Source organism: Mustela putorius, unplaced genomic scaffold (assembly GCF_011764305.1).
Source record: "Mustela putorius furo isolate JIRA1106 unplaced genomic scaffold, ASM1176430v1.1 tig00001584_pilon_pilon_pilon, whole genome shotgun sequence".
NCBI lineage: Eukaryota > Metazoa > Chordata > Mammalia > Carnivora > Mustelidae > Mustela > Mustela putorius.
This window is the reverse complement of record NW_025421806.1, coordinates 131,195-146,831: the sequence shown is the minus strand read 5'-3', so window position 1 is coordinate 146,831 and position 15,637 is coordinate 131,195. Positions and strand designations below refer to the sequence as shown.

Below are 15,637 nucleotides of genomic sequence, written 5' to 3'. Positions count from 1 at the left end.
TGATTAATTGTGGGGGCACCTGGTGGCTCAGTGGGTTAAAGCCTCTGCCTTTGGCTTAGGTCATGATCTTAGGGTCATGGGATCAAGCCCCGCATCAGGCTCTCTGCTCAGCGAAGAGCCGCTTCCCCCCACCCCCCGCCTTCCTCTCTGTCTACTTGTGATCTCTGTCTGTCAAATAAATAAATAAAATCTTTAAAATAAAATAAAACAAATAAATGCTAAGCTAGCAGGAAATAAAAAACAATAAAAATCAATGAAATAGAAAAAAACAATGAAGGAAATCAATAAAGACAAAAGTTGGTTCTTTGGGGGGGGGGTTGGTGTTTTTTAAAAAGATTTTATTTATTTATTTGACAGAGAGAGGGTTCACAAGTAAGCCGAGAGGCAGGCAAAGACAGAGGAGGAAGCAGGCTCCCCGCTGAGCAGAGAGCCTGATGCCGGGTCTCAATCCCAGGACCCTGAGATCATGACCTGAGCCGAAGACAGAGGCTTAATTCACTGAGCCACACAGGTGCCCTTGGTTCTTTGTTTTTTGTTGTTGTTGTTGTTGTTTTTTAAAGATTTAAATCTTAGAGAAATTAAAGGGTTATAAAAGAAATGGTATTAACAAATTTATGCCAATAATTTGGACAACTTATATAAAATAGATGAAGTTCTAAAAAGATACAAATTACCAAAACTAACTTGCAAAGAAATGGAAAATCCAACTAGACCCATAAAAATAAAGAAAGTGAGTGGTGCCTGGGTGGCTCAGTGGGTTAAAGCCTCTGCCTTCGGCTCAGGTCATGATCCCAGGGTCCAGGGATCGAGACCCACATCAGGCTTTCTACTTGGCAAGGAGCCTGCTTCCCCTTCTCTCTCCCTCTGCCTGCCTCTCTGCCTACTTGTGATCTCTGCCTGTCAAATAAAGAAATAAATAAATAATCTTTAAAAAAAAAAAAGAAAGTGAATTAATAATTTAAAATATCTCCACAAATAAAATCTGAGGCCCACATAATTTCAGTGGTGAATTCTATCAAAATTTCAAGAATGTGTAATACCAATCTCTCACAAACTCTTTGGAAAATAGCAAATGAAGAAACACTTCTCAACTTATTCTTCTAGGTTAATATTACCAAATACAAATGTTGGACAAAAACATAAAAAGAAAAAAATTATAAACCAAATGCTTCATGAATACAGACACAAAAATCCTCAACAAAATAACAGGAAATTGAATCTAGCAAAATATAAAGTGGATTAAACAATATGATCAAATGGAATTTATCCCAGGAATACAAGTCTGATTTAACATATAAAAACCAACTAATGCAATACATCGTGGTAATTTAATAAAGGACAAAAACTATATGATCACCTTAATAGGTACAGAAAAACCATTCAACAAGCTCCAACAGCAATTCGTGAGAAAAAATTTTCCTTTTTTTAATTAGTCAGAGTTTATTGTGTGCATAAAAATAGTTTGCAATTGGGAGCTCTCAGACTAACATGTACTGAGACTCAAAGGTATACTGTTATAAGATACCTTAAATAGTGCGAATGGAGAGGTTGTTTATTATTTTCAGTGATTTATTTTATTAGAATTTTCCTAATGATTGAGGGTTGGTTAGAAGTGATCACCTCATTCCAGTTTGGGGGAACAATTTGAATTTTATCTATGATTTTCAGAGGTATATACAAGAAGAAGCCCGAGGTAGCTTTCCCTTGTTTTGCAGAATAAGCTAAGGTTGGATACAGTAATTTTCCTAATAGCATAATCAAAGTTATCTATTGTCATTCTAAAATCTAAAAATAGATAGAAGTCGTATCTCAATCATGAGTCAAACCAAACTGTGTGATTATAAAGGGAGTCTAGAACATGCTCTAAATTAGGTTCAGTACCTTTAAGGTTTTCTATGCATAAGGACGATTGCTAGCAATGAAGTCTGAGTGCTTATGGGGCATCCTTTGGCTTCCAAGCTTCCTTCTAGTATCAGATTAATGGGTATAAGTATTAGTTGAGTGGCCAAGGGATGGATACCATTCTTTTTTGTAAAGCCATTTTCCTGTCATCCAAGCATGTAGAGGAGCTGGTTTTAATATTAACTGAAAATCTTCCTACGCATTTAAGTGGCTCTGTAACCAACAATCATTTTGATTAATAAAGAAGGGTATGTATATACACTATGGAGTATTATGCCCCCATGAGAAAGGATGAATACCCAACTTTTGTAGCAACATGGATGGGACTGGAAGAGATTATGCTGAGTGAAATAAGTCAAGCAGAGAGAATCAATTATCATATGGTTTCACTTATTTGTGGAGCACAACAAATAGCATGGAGGACAAGAGGAGTTAGAGAGGAGAAGGGAGTTGAGGGAAATTGGAAGAGGAGGTGAACCATGAGAGACTGTGGACTCTGAAAAACAATCTGAGGGTTTTGAAGGGGCAGAGGGGGCATGGGAGGTCAGGGTACCAGGTGGTGGGTATTATTGAGGGCACGGATTGTGTGGAGCACTGGGTGTGGTGCAAAAACAATGAATACTGTTATGCTGAAAATAAATTTAAAAAAATTTTTTAAAAAGGGGTATGCATTGAGTGATAGGCCTTGAGTAGAGAAAATAACAGAAAAAGAAAAATGAGTATGAAAGTTTTGTGTTAGTTTGTAAAAGAGTAATAACATAATAACTGTTATAAAAATGAGTTCTGGAGAAAAGGCGATCTAATAGAATCTTGTTCAGTGGTCTTTGGTGTAACCTTTCTGCTTTGCCTTATTGTCTGCTTTGTGGGAAGTTTTTTTCTTTCCCGGAAAATCCTTAATTTAAAGTTTGTCATAGATTTAGAAGTCCAATAGTTGAGGAATAAGGAGAATTCTCTTTAATTGAGAGACATGACCCAAGTAATTTAACTGCTGTGTGAAAAGAGAACCTCATAGAGCCCTTTTCATCAAAGTACAAGTACTGTTGTGTAAAAAAATTCAACAAACTCGGAAGACAAGAGAATTTCCTTAACCTAATAACATTTATGAAAAACCCATAGCTAACATTATACCTATGGAGATTATGAAACACTGAGTGATTTCCCCCTAAAATCAAAGCAAGGCGATGATGTCTGCACTCACCATTGCTATGTAACATTCTGTTGGAGATTCTAGCCAGTACAACTAGGCAAGAAAAAGGAATAAGAGGCATCCATGTTGGAAAGGAAGAGGTAAAACTATCTTTATTCATAGATAACGTGATCTTGTGAGTAAAAAATCCTTAAAGAATCAAAAAACAAACAAAAAATTAGTTTTGAATGAGTTAAGTTCATGAGATTCGAGATCAATACACAAAAAAGAAATTTCATTTCTAAATATCACCACTCAATCATCCATAAATAAAATTAAGAAAATAACTCTTAAGAATTTAACAAAAGGGACAAACCATAAGTGACTCTTAATCTCACAAAACAAAAGGAGGGTTGCTGGGGGGAGGGGGGTTGGGAGAAGGGGGGTAGGGTTATGGACATTGGGGAGGGTATGTGCTATGGTGAGTGCTGTGAAGTGTGTAAATCTGGCGATTCACAGACCTGTACCCCTGGGGATAAAAATATATTATATGTTTATAAAAAATAAAAATAAATAAATAAATACTTATTTAATGTAAAAAAAAAAAAGAATTTAATAAAAGGGGTGCCAGGGTGGCTCAGTGGGTTAAAGCCTCTGCCTTCAGCTCAGGTCATGATCCCAGGGTGCTAGCAGGGAGCCTGCTTCCTCCTCTCTCTGCCTGCCTCTCTACCTACTTGTGATCTCTGTCTGTCAAATAAATTTTTAAAAAATTTTTTAAATAATTTAATAAAAGAAATACAAGAATTATACACAGGAAACTATGAACTACTGCTAAGAAAAAGAGCTAAATAAATTGAGAGACATTTCATGTTCATAGATTAGAAAATAAAATATTATTAAATAGCAATTCTTTCCAAATCTATCTATAGATTCAATGCAATCACTATTAAAATACAAGCTGTCTTTATTACAGAAATTGACAAGTTGATACTAAGTTTTTTTTATTGTGACCAGACTTATTTAGTGATCTGAATGATTTTTTTTAATTTACTTTTTTAAATTTATTTTTTATTTATTTTCAGCATAACAGTATTCATTATTTTTGCACCACACCCAGGGCTCCATGCAATCTGTGCCCTCTCTAATACCCACCACCTGGTTCCCCCAACATCCCACCCACCCCCGCCACGTCAAACCCCTCAGATTGTTTTTCAGAGTGCATAGTCTCTCATGGTTCACCTCCCCTTCCAATTTCCCCCAACTCCCTTGTCCTCTCTAACTCCCCATGTCCTCAATGCTAAGTTTTATGTGAAAAGTCAAAGGACCCAAAATAGAAAAAACAATTTTGAAGAACAAACTTATATTTTCTGATTTCAAAACTAACATGAAGCTATAGTAATCAAGACAGCATGATACTAGTGTAAAAACAGCTATATAGATCAATAAAAGATAATTGATAGTCCATAAATAAATGGCTAAATTGCCAGAAACTTCTTGAATTAATCCATATGTCCATCTGCTGGTGAATGGATAAACAAAAAACATGTCATCCATACAATGGACTTACTAGGAGGCAATAAAAAGGAAAGCAGTGATACATGTTACAACATAGATGAACCTCAGAAACATGCTACACTTAAATATCCAGGTGCAAGAGGCCATATATTATATAATTACATTTATAGCAAATGTCCAGAAAAAGTAAATCTATACAAACAGAAAGTAGATTCATGGATGACTGGGGTTAGGAAAAGAGGAGTAACTACATGGGTAAGAGGGTTATTTCTGTGATGGTAAAACTATTCTAAAACTGAACTGTGGTGATGGTTACAAAACTCTATAAATGTACTAAAAATCATGAATTGTACACATAAGTGGACTCAGGTATATAAATTAATTCTTTTTTTAAGATTTTATTTATTTATTTGACAGAGAGATCACAAGTAGGCAGAGAGGCAGACAGAGAGAGAGAGGAGGAAGCAGGCTCCCCGCCGAGCAGAGAGCCTGACACGGGGCTCGATCCCAGAACCCAAGGACCATGACCTTTGCCGAAGGCAGAGGCTCAACCCACTGAGCCACCCAGGTGCCCCTATAAATTAATTCTTAATAAAGGAGTTAAAAACAATTGCTGAATCACTGAATAAGGTACATGGAGAGGAAGAGACCTAAATCTACATATCAAAAAAAGGAAAAAAAATTACTAAAGATAAATGTTGGGGGGGGGGATTCCCTGTCAATGGATGTTTGCTTTGACATCTAGCTCCCTCCTTGCACAACAGAAGTGCATTTCTAAGATGCAAATAAAAATCACAATAAACCTAAAAAAAAAGATGTTAAATATAAATAGTATAAGCACACCAATTAAACAATAGACATTGTCAGAATAAATAAAAATAATACCCAACTATATGCTATCTATAGGAAATCTACTTTAAATAACAAGATATAAATAAAGAGTTAAAAGATGGAAAAATAAATACCACTGAAAACTAATTAAAAGAAATTTGGAGGGGCGCCTGGGTGGCTCAGTGGGTTAAAGCCTCTGCCATTGGCTCAGGTCATGATCCCGGGGGTCTGGGATCGAGCCCCACATCGGGCTCTCTGCTCAGCAGAGAGCCTGCTTCCTCCTCTCTCTCTCTGCCTGCCTCTCTGCCTACTTGTGATCTGTCTGTCAAATAAATAAATAAATAAATCTTAAAAAAAAAAAAGAAATTTGGAGTTCCTATATTAATATTAAACAGAACAAGGACCATCACCAGGAAAAACAGCCACATTATTTTATGTAATGGTAAAAGGATTAATTCACAAAGGAAGCATCACAATCCTAAAGGTATATGTACCTAATAACAGATGTTCAAAATACAGAGAGCAAAAACTAGTATTACTAGAAGTAAAATTCATCACATATATCTGAAAGCTTAAACACCATTCTCTCAGTAATCAATAGAAAAAAAAATAAAAAATCAGTAAGGGTATAGAAGATCTGAAGAACACTGTCAACCAAACTTTGCACAGATGACATTTATAGAGCACTGCAGCTAACAAAATTCTTTTAAAGAGCATTTGAGGGGTGCCTGCATGGCTCAGTCTTTGGGCTTCTGACTCCTGATTTCAGCTCAGGTCATGATCTCAGGGTTGTGAGATAGAGCCATGAGTCAGGCTCAGTGCTGGGCATGGAACCTGCTTAGGATTCTCTCTCTCCCTTTCCCTCTGCCCCTCCCCAGCCCCCACCCTGACTCATGCACATATGCACACACACTCTCTCTCACACACACACAAAGAAAGAGTACTTGAAAGATTCACCAAGATAGGCCACATTTCATATTTCTAGACTATAAAATAAGCTATAATGAATTTAAAGGAATTGAAATCATACAGAGTCTGTTCTTGGACCGTAATGAAATTAAATGGAAATCAATAATAGAAAAGTATCTGGGAAAATCCTACAATAGATGGAAATTAAACAAGATATTATAAATAGTTCATGTACCAGAGCATAGATCTCAAGGGAAATGAGAAAATATTTTTGAATTGAATGAAAATATAACATATCAGGGGCACCTGGGTGGCTCAGTGGGTTAAGCCCTCTGCCTTCAGCTCAGGTCATGATCTCAGGGTCCTGGGATCAAGCCCCGCATCAGGCTCTCTGCTCAGCGGGGAGCCCACTTCCTCCTCTCTCTCTCTCTCTCTCTGCCTGCCCCTTTGCCTACTTGTGATCTGTCTGTCAAATAAATAAATAAAATCTTTAAAAAAAAAGAAAATACAACATATCAAAACTTGAAGATACTTGTGTTAATAAAGAAGAATGTTCTGAAATTAAACAGTGGTGACCATTACACAACAATGTGACTATAAGAACACTGAACTGCATTTTTTAAAGGTGGGTTTATGGTATGTGAATTATATCTCAATTTAAAATCATAAAAGAAAGAAAAAAATGTCTCAAAACAAAAATCTAAGTTTCCACCTTAAACTAAAACTAGAAGAACAAACTAAACCCAAAGAAAACAAAAGAAAGAGAATAATAAAGGTAAGAGCAGTTTAAAAAAAAAGATTTTATTTATATATTTGAGGGAGAGAGATAAAGAAAGCACACAACCAGGGAGAGGGGCAGAGAGAGAGAAGCAGGCTCCCAAGTAGGGAGCCCAACATGGGACTCAATTCTAGGACCCTGGAATCATGACCTCAGCAGAAGGCAGATGCTTAACTGACTGAGCCACCCAGGTACCCCAAGAGCAGTTTTACAGTAAAATTATAAATTAAAAAAAAGAGGAAAATCAATGAAAACAAAAGCTGATTCTTTGAAATTATAATAAAATTGACAAACCTCTAGCCAGACAGACCAAGAGTGGGGGAAAGGACACATATTACTAATATTGGAAATAAAATAGGGCACCTGGATGGCTCAGTCAGTTAAGTATCTGCCTTCGGCTCAGGTCATGACCCCGGGGTCTTGGGACAGAGTCCTGCATCAGGCTCCCTGCTTAGCGGGGAGTCTGCTTCTCCTTCTACCCCTTCCCCCTGCTCATGATCTTTCTCTCTCTCTCTCTCTCTCAGTCTCAGATACACAAATTAAATCTTTTTTTAACAAAGGAAATAAAAGAAGGGACACCATTACAGATCCTACAGATGTTAAAAGGATAATGAAGAAACATCATGAACAGCTACATGCCCATTGTATTAGTTTTCTACTGCTGTTTAACAAATAACCCCAAACTTAGTAGCTTAAAACAACACATTTATTACACATTTATTAACTTACACTTTCTGTGGGTTAAGAGTTCAAACTTGATTTAGCTGGATGCTGTTTATGGTCTCATAAGGTTGTAATCAAGATGTTGGCTGGGCTGTGTTTTCCTATGAGGGTATGACTGGCATAGTAGGCAGAATAATGGTTCTCCTAAGATGCCAATGCCCTTATTTCCAGAACCTGTGAATAAGTTACCTTATGTAGCAAATGGGCTTTGCAGATGTGACTAAATTAAGATTCTTTTTTTTTAAGATTTTATTTATTTATTTGACAGACAGAGATCACAAGTAGGCAGAGAGGCAGGCAGAGAGAGAGAGAGAGGGAAGCAGGCTCCCTGCTGAGCAGAGAGCCCGATGCGGGACTCGATCTCAGGACCCTGAGATCATGACCTGAGCCGAAGGCAATGGCTTAACCCACTGAGCCACCCAGGCACCCCTAAATTAAGATTCTTAAAATGGGAGATTTTTCTGGATTATCTAGGTGGGTTCAATGTAAATACAAAGGTCCTTATAAGAGAAATAGGCAGGCAGGCAAATCAGAGAAGAAAATGTGACAATGGAAAAAGTCAAGGTGATATGATGTGAGAAAAATGTAACGTGCCACTGCTGGTTTGGAAGACAGAAGAAGGGGCCACAAGCCAGAGAATACAGGTGGCCTCTAGAAACTGGAAAAGACAAGGAATGGATTCTTTTTTTTTTTTTAGTCTTTAAAGATATTACTTATTCATTTGACAGAGGGAGAGATCACAAGTAGGCAGAGCAGCAGGCAGAGAGAGAGGGGGAAGCAGGCTCCCTGCTGAGCAGAGAGCCCATTGTGGGGCTCAGTCCCAGGACACTGAGATCATGACCTGAGCTAAAGGCAGAGGCTTAACCCACTGAGCCACCCAGGTACCCCTAGGAATGGATTCTTCCCCAGAACCTCCAGAAGGAATACAGGTCTGTTGCCACCTTGATCTCTGGTCCCATATACTCATTTAGGACTTCTGATCTTCAAAATTATGAGATAATAAATTTGTGGTTTTTTTAAAGCCACTAAGTTTGTGGAAATTTGTTACAGCAGCAATAGGAAACTAGTATCATTAAGAAAGAATAAACTTGGGCACTCTCTGCTCAGCAGGGAGCCTGCTTCCTTCTCTCTTTCTCTGCCTGCTGTTCTGCCTACTTGTGATCTCTTTCTGTCAAATAAATAAATACAATCTTTAAAAAAAATGTTAAATGGAGAGTGCTTGGGTGACTCAGTTTATTAAGCATCTGCCTTTGGCTGAGGTCAAGGCCCAAGTCAGTCTCCCTGCTCAGCGGGGAATCTGCTTCTCCCTCTCTCTCTGCTCCTCCTCCCCCATTGTGCTCACACGTGTTCTCTCTCTTTCTCTCTCTCTCAAATAAATAAAGATAATGTTTTTTTTAAATGCTAAATGGATGGCAAATAAGCACAGGAAAAAAAGTTCAGCATCATTAGTCATTATAAAATCTAATAAAATCAATGAGATACCAATATATACTTATAATGGTTAAAACAAAACAAAGACCTGATGATACCAAATACTGGAGAGGATGCAGAACAACTGGAGCACTCATACATTGCTGATGAGAATGCAAAAAGATACACCCATTTTGGAAAACACTTTGTAAGTTCCTTACAAAGTCAAACATATACTTACCATACCACCCAGCAATCATACATCTTGGTATTTGCACAAGTGAAATGAAAACGTACCACACAAAAACCTGTAAGTAAATATTTCTAGTGACTTCATTCATAATCGCCAAAAACTAGAAACAGCCCTAATGTCCTGCAACTGACTGGCTGAAACATAAGGGAAAGAAATGGAAAGAAAAGAACCACCAAGCTGCAGGAAGAACAGGGACCAACCAATACAGTCTTGGGGTCACAGCAGCAACAGTGGATGGGCCTTCTCTTCAGGACACCCACTAACTCAAGTCTATCAGTTCCTAAGCTCTGTGACACTTGGTTCTTTTGTTTTGATTTTGGGTTTTGTTTAATTGTGAGGAAATTCACATAACACAAATTTAACCATTTTAAGAGAACAATTTAGTGATATACAGTACATTCACAATATATAGAATGAGAGAAATATTTACAAATCAAATATATAATAACAATCTAGTATCTGGCTGCCTGGGTGGCTCAGTGGGTTAAGCCGTTGCCTTCGGCTCAGGTCATGATCTCAGGGTTCTGGGATCGAGTCCCGCATTGGGCTCTCTGCTCAGCAGGGAGCCTGCTTCCTCCTCTCTCTCTCTGCCTCCCTCTCTGCCTACTTGTGAACTCACTCTGTCAAGTAAATAAAATAAAATCTTTAAAAAAAACAATCTAGTATCCAAAATATTAGTATCCAAATATTAGTATCCAGAATATTAGTTCTTACAACTCAACAACAACAAAAAGCAAACAAAAATTGGGCAAATAAATTGAATAGGCATTTCTCTGAAGATGACCTATGAATGGCAAACAAGCACATGAAAAACATGTTCAACACCACCCTGAGCGGGTGGCTCAGTCAGTTAAGTGGCTGCCTTCTGCTCAGATCATGACCCCAAGATGCTGGGATCGAGACCCGCATCAAGCTCCCTGCTCAGCAGAGACCCTGCTTCTCCCTGTCCCTCTGCCTGCCACTCTGCCACTTGTGCTCTCTCTCTCTAGCAAATAAATAAAATCTTAAGAAAAAAAGAACAACACCCTGAGGTACCACTTACATCCACTAAAATGTCTAAAACAAGAAAAAAAATTTAACAGGTGTTTGTGAAGGCATAGAAAAATGGAATTTTCATAGAATTCTGGTGGGAATGTAAAATGGTTCAGCCACTGTGGAAAACAGTTTGCCAACTCCTCAAAAAGTTAAACATAGAATTACCGTGTATTGCTTGGTTCTGAATTTCAAATTTGGGAGAAACTATGACAGCACCAATTTAAGTTGGGTGTCTACCTCTGGATCAACTCACAGCAACCAGGGGGGTGAGTTGCTTAAGTCTGAGAAGGCCACTGGGATTTTATTCTTGTGCTCTAGAGCCACACACAGCAAAGGGAAACTGTGTGCTAGGTAGCCCCAAGAGATGTGTACTGTAAGCAAAAAGGGTGCATCTTCCACTGAAGGTCACCATCAGAATATGAAAAGCACAAAATAGGATTCAGTGGCATTCTGATTAATTTTTCCCCTCACAGTTTTCTCAATATCCCAACAGATTTTTGTCTAAGGCCTAAGAGAGAATACACTCATTCTCACGTTTATATTTTAAAAATTTTGTTTGAACAGGGGTGCCTGGGTGGTGCAGTGAGTTAAGCATCTGGCTCCTGGTTTCCACTCAGGTGGTGATCCCAGGGCTGTGAGATTGAGCCCCCCAATAAGCTCTGCCCTCCTCAAGGAGTCTACTTGAGATTCTTTCTCTTTCCCTGCCCCTCCTGCTTGTGCTCTCTCTCTCAGATAAATAAATAAATCTTAAAAAAAAAAAGTAACATTTTGTTTGAACTACTGACAGAAGATCATGTGCACTTCTGTTCAGTCCTTTATCTAAAAGAAGACACTTCTAGAGGCACTTGGGTGGCCCAGTCAATTGAGCTTCAGCCTTCAGCTCAGGTCATGATCCCAGAGTTCTGGGATCAAGCCCCACATCAGGCTCCCTGCTCAGTGGGGAGCCTACTTCTCTCTCTCCCTGCTGCTTCCCCTGCTTGTACTCTCTCTCTGTCATATAAATAAATAAAATTTTTAAATAAATAAATAAAAGATAACACTTCTAAATGCTTGGGGTGGTCTTTAATATGCAACTAACTACCTGTTCAAAAACTTGTATGTGCTCCGTATTACCTACCATATTAAAACATCTAACTATTTAGAGTTCTTTATCAAATAGCCTTTCTCCGCCTTTCCAAACTCCTTATTTATTAAACATTTGTTGAAGGGCACCAGGGTGGCTCAGTCTGTTAAGCATCTGACTTTGACTCAGGTCATGATCTCAGGATCTTGGGATCGAACTTTGTGTCAAGTTCTGCATTCCACAGGGATTCTGTTTGTCCCTCTGCCCTTCTCCCTCCTCATACACACTCTCTCTCAAATAAATAAATAATATCTTTTTTAAAAATTTGTTAAATATACAATGACCTCTACTTTCCAGACACTAACATGGATATGCTGACCATATCTGTCAATCTTAATGACAAGAACTTCTGGGCATAATGGCATCAAATTTCTGAACTCAGACCATCCCAGAAGATTTGTGGCATGTGTTTGTCATAATTAAAAGACAAGGAAAAAAATAGCTGAAAACACAGTCTCTATCTTGCAAGAGCAATTCTGTGTGGTACAGACTACTCTCCAGCAATCTTTGACCCAGTCTTGTCAGAGTCCTGGCTGCCCCAGATATACCTTGTTCCCTCACACCCTGAATTTTATATATAAATATATATATATGAATTATATAATTATATGAGATATGATAATTATATCTCATATATTAATTATATAATTATATGAGATATGATAATATATAATTATATGAGAATTATATAAATTATCATACTGTTTAAACACTTAAATATCAACAATAACTTAAATAAAAATTATATATATATAATTGAAGTACTGCTGACATATTAGTTTCTGATGCACCACATAGTGATTTGACAATTCTATACATTACTCAGTGCTTGCCACAATAAATGTAGTTGCCCTCTGTCACCATACAATGTTATTACAGTATTAGTGACTATATTCCCATGCTACACTTTTTAATCTGCATTATTTATTCATTACTGGAAATGTGTACCTCTTAATCACTTTCACCTATTTCACTCATCTGCCTATCCACCTCCCCTCTGGCAACCACCAATTTGTTCTCTGTATTTACAAGTTTGTTTTTGTTTATCGTTTCTTCAATCATTTTGTTTTTTAGATTCCACATATGAGTGAAATCATAATGTATTTGTCTTTCTCTGTCTGACTTATTTCACTTAACATAATCCCCTCTAATTACATCCATGTTGTCACAAATGACAAGATTTCATTCTTTTTTGTGGCTGAACAATATTCGTGTGTGTGTGTGTGTATACACATACTACACCTTCTTTATCCATTTATCTACCAATGGGCACTTGGATTGCCTCCATTTTTGGTTATTGTGAATAATGCTGCAATAAATACAGGGGGCATATATATCTTTTTAAATTAGTATTTTTGTTTTCTTGGGGAAAATACCCAGCGGCGGAATTACTGGATCATATGGTATTTCTATTTCTAACTTGAGGAGCCTCCCTACTATTTTCCAAGTGGTTGTACCAATATACATTCCCACCAATGGTTTGAGCGTTCCCTTTTCTCTACATCCTTGCCAACATTTGTTATTTCTTGTCTTTTGGACACTAGTCAGTTTGACTGGTATGAGGTGATAGCTCAAAGAAACTGGACCACTTTCTTACACCACACACAAAAATAAACTCAAAATGTATTAAAGATCTAAGTGTGAGACCTGAAACCATCAAAGTCCTAAAAGAAAATAGGCTGTAATCTCTTGGACATTAGTCTTAGCAACATATTTATGGGTATGTCTTCCCAGGCAAGAGAAACAAAGCAAAAATAAACTATTGGGACTGCACCAAAATAAAAGCTTTTGCACAAAGGAAGCCATCAACAACATAAAAAGGCAACCACTGACTGGGAGAAGATATTTGCAAATGATATATCCAAAAGGCTTAATATCTAAGATATATAAAGGACTTGTATAACACCCCAATAATAATAATAATAATCTGATTTACAATGGGCAGAGGACTTGAATAGACATTTTTCCAAAGAAGACAGACAGAAGGCCAACAGACACATGAAAAGATGTTTAACATCACTAATCATCAGTGGAATGCAAACCACCTTACTTCTTTTGCTATTTCTTTGACCTTGAAATCTTATCTTGAGCATCATCATTCTATTCTGTGCCCCTCACTAGGAGAGATAAGGTAAACCAACTTCAAAATGTTTGTACTTACTAACCTCTCCATACTCAGAACAATTCTTACAATAAAAAGTTGTCTTTTGAGTGCCTGGTGGCTCAGTTGGTTAAGCCACTGCCTTTGGCTCAGGTCATGATCCCGGAGTCCAGGGATGAAGTCCCACATCGGGCTCCCAGCTCTGTGGGGAGTCTGCTTCTCCCTCTAACCTTCTCCCCTCTCATGCTCTCTCTCTGAAATAAATAAAAGCTTTTTTAAAATAAGTTGTCTTCTCTGAACATGAGAACTTTGCATGTAATTTTTAAGAAATAAGGGAATTTGAAAAATTCTCATACTGTTTAAAACACTTAAATATCAACAATAACTTAAATAACAATTATGTGTTTTCCTTAACCCAAGTTCCTCTCTTCGTGAAGTAATCTGTCTCTCTCCTCCTTGGAATTTCCATTGCATTTCATTCCTTTATTGAGCACAAATCATTTTCTGTTTTATATTATGGTTCTCTGTCAATGCTTGCTTCCTCTGTGAGATTCAACTCCTTGAGGGAAAGTACTGTTTCTTTTTTTTTTTTTTAAGATTTTATTTGTTTATTTGACAGACAGAGATCACAAGTAGACAGAGAGGCAGGTAGAGAGAGAGAGGGAGGCAGGCTCCCTGCTGAGCCGAGAGCCTGATGCAGGACTCCCAGGACCCTGAGATCATGACCTGAGCAGAAGGCAGCGGCTTAACCCACTGAGCCACCCAGGCACCCCGAAAGTACTGTTTCTTAATCCTATCTGCACCCCTTCCAGTTCTCAGCACAGTGTCTGACATACTATAAGTGCACAATACACATTTTTTTTTAATGAAGGAAAGAATTAACCAACAGAGATTTATACGGTGATAGCCTTTTCTTCCATATATCCTATCAAACAGCCTGGGAATAAAACACTTACTGAAAAGAGTTCAGAGAATTGTATCTGTGAAACTGTTTATATGATGTAATTCTAAAGAAGGTTAGGGGCCTCCAAGCTAATAGAAAGCTGTCTGTTCTTTTGTGTTACTTTCACAAGCAGGAAGGAGGGAGAGGAGGGATAGTGGTTCCTGAGCAATAAGTACTAATTTTAAAATTCGATATATAAGTGTTAATATCCTTTTTTTTTCCTCAATGGCAGTACAGTAAAATAGGAACTGGAAGTCTGAAGTCAGAATTTAAGGATTTCAATCTCAACCTCCACCATGTATTAGCTATGTGACCTTAAGCAAATTGTTTAACTTCTCTGCGTTTCATTTTCATCACTAGCAAAATGTAGTCCCTCAAAAGAATGGTATAAAAATTCACGACTTCGGGGCGCCTGGGTGGCTCAGTGGGTTAAAGCCTCTGCCTTCCGCTCAGGCTAAGATCCCAAGATCCTGGGATGGAGCCCCCCATCGGGCTCTCTGCTCAGCAGGGAGCGGGCTTCCTCCTCTCTCTCTGCCTGCCTCTCTGCCTACTTGTGATCTGTCAAATAAATAAACAAAATCTTTTAAAAAAAATTCACCACTTAATATATTTTTTTAGAATAAAAGTTTGTAGAATAATACCTGGTACTTTGTTTGCAAGTAACAGCATACAATACCAGTGCTCATTACTTCAAGTGATGAATCACTAAATTCTACCTCTGAAACGAATACAGTATCTGTTAATTAAATTGAATTTTTAAAAAGTGACAGCAACATGTAGTACTATATTGATCTTATATCCCCTATTGGGAGTCCCAGGATGGTAAGACTAAAATGAGTTTCCTTTTTTTTTAATCCCCTAGTACATGCCTGGTACATGGTGTAACAAATACTAGAGGCTCAAAAAATGATGTGAATTGTATTTGAGATACGTATTTAAATGCACAAGAAAATGAAGGTATGTTAAAAATGTAAGCGAAATTACAAAG

The 15,637-nt window shown here is 37.7% G+C and overlaps 1 protein-coding gene across 1 annotated transcript in view; it reads right to left on the bottom strand.

Annotated features, from left to right (window-relative positions):
• FAM205C (family with sequence similarity 205 member C) overlaps positions 1-15,637 on the bottom strand; it is an 87,648-nt gene that overhangs the window by 70,738 nt on the left and 1,273 nt on the right. The window lies entirely within an intron of this gene.